A 2,501-nucleotide genomic window follows, 5' to 3' on the forward strand; every position below is an offset into this window, starting at 1 on the left:
GTAAATAGACAAAGGGTAAAGCTGTATTATGGAAGGGATTTCCAACGCGAGAAAACCTCCATTGACTTGGGAAAGTCAGAATAAATAAGAAAAACTCAGTCCTTGCGATGACAAACGGCATACATTCATCAGGGACGAAGTATATCCTTTTTTGTTTTTCTTTCAAGAATTTGTTTTATTTTCTGCATATTTACTACTTTTTATGACTGTCAACTCTTTTCTTCATACTATCTTTCAAAAGCTAAACCGTGTTTTAAGCCCATCGCATTACTCTATCGCACTCGTTTATTGCGATCAAAATGATGTGGGTGAAAATGAAATTTGGGGGTTGTGTCCCTCCTTGCCTCATCTTATTTCAATTTTTGTACTTCTCAGTTTTAATTTAATATTGCTAATTCTACTATCTCATTCTCTCTCGTTGGGCTCAACACTGAATTTTTTATTGCTTTATTTGGTCGCCGCATTCATCCTTTGCCCATTACGACTTTAATGATCAAATATATGCTTTTTTTTCTTACCGCATGAACTAGCGTCAGATTAATTTCAGGACATTCAATTCACAAAATATTTCTAAAATTTAGTTGGTCTACCAACTTTACTTTAAAGCTATTTTTACAAAATTTTATGAGTCCATTGATAACGGGCAGAAATGCACATTATCATAGTATTAAGTTCTTAAACAATGTTGGATTGCGTTGATGAAATATGTTAAATTGCATCCATTAAGCATAAATTCTATAATATTGCGGTCGCATGCATTCAACGCATTAGAACTATTGATTTTTGTATTTTTGTGCAGAATATGCGTTAACGTAATGCAAAGATTGTGATCATAGGAATTCAGTGGTCGAGCGCAACTTCACCGCAAGACTTTACATTGATCGTGCTCGCAAACATTCGCCCGATAAGGATCACCACAACTTGGTCGGCGCAACATGGTGGGCACATCTGGGTGAAAGGCCAATTAAGAGCGATGGGACAGAAAGCTGATGATGGTTGAATCCAAATTAAGTTGACAGCCGATAACTATCACAAAGTACATTTAGCTTTATCGGTAACAATTATTCAGCGCGTCAATCAGGAATTAAAGTTGTCCCATCTGTACAACCGGGAGAGAAAAGCCGTCTTTCACCATGGATGCTCTATAAATACCAAGTGCATTCTTCAAAAAAGGGGTTCACCACTTTTACAATTTTTTGTTCCAGTTCGCACGTCTTTGTTTTTAGTTTTCTTTCATTTAAGTCGGACGCGAGGGAGAAAGTTGTGTCGGTAGATCGTTCTAGTAAACTTGGGAGAGCGTTGGAAGCTTCAAAGACAGAGAGAGGGCTGACGCCTGCGGAAGCGGGAATATCTTTAGATCAGAATAGAGATTCTAGTGTAAAAAGCCTCGGCCAGGAAGGAATTTCTACCAGGCTCTTTACCTTAAACTTCCATTGGCATTTTGTACTCAACTTATTTATAAGAATGGAATTTATTTCTCTATATCTGTTCACTCTCTGTGATTCATGCATGAGTAGCTAAATTAGTTGAATAGGTTGAGAAGCATTTAGCTAGCACAACTAGGGAATCTTCATTCTTTGCGATTATCTTGTTTATGTATGTTTCATTCATCCATTAGGGATACTCGGGAGGGTAGTCTAAGGACAGGATCTAGACTTGGAAAGGTCAGGTAAGAATCTAGGCTCGGGAGAGTCAGATTAGAACGCATAATACAAGAGATAGGCGCTTAAGAATGAGCACTATTTATTATCAACGCATCATATGCATCCTAGAGATAGGATACGATTATGCGGTCCCCTTGCTTTCATGCATTTTGTATCATCGCATAGGACAATAGTAGAGACTTAGGAATAACCTCTATGGACAATTTGCATTCAACACATACATCCTAGATTTAGGCGCATCGCATTTACATTGGAAAATGACTTGTTGTGCATGGTAGTAACATGATCGCATAGTTTGACGCATTCCCGAGTAATGCTAGCTAAAGATCTTCTCAACCCGTTCATCGCATACTCATTGCATCTATCAACGTAATTTTCGTTTCTTAAATCCACCGCATTTATTTATTTCTTTTTCATCAACGCAAACAACAAACCAAACATCTCATTTATTTATCCGGTTACAGCAAAGTTTTCATCAAAATTGCCAACACAATCTATTTTCACAAGTCCCTGTGTTCAACCCTGGACTTACCAGGAAACTCAGGGGAATTTACACTTGAATTCTGTTGGGGAAACTTGAGTGCACAACGTAATTCCACCAATGCATATCATCCATATTTCCACTTCATAAAATACTGCATCATCCATCGCATGATTATTTCGTTTTCAGCAATGAGGACATTGCTGCATTTTAAATTTGGGGGGTGTTATTTTCAGCCTTAATAGAATTTCATTTCAATTAAAAAAAAGAGAAAATATATATATAAATATATAAATAATAATAATATATAGTGTTGAGATCAGATCCTGCTCGTAGTTGGATGTCCGCATGATACC

Source organism: Benincasa hispida, chromosome 3 (assembly GCF_009727055.1).
Source record: "Benincasa hispida cultivar B227 chromosome 3, ASM972705v1, whole genome shotgun sequence".
Classification (NCBI taxonomy): Eukaryota; Viridiplantae; Streptophyta; class Magnoliopsida; order Cucurbitales; family Cucurbitaceae; genus Benincasa; species Benincasa hispida.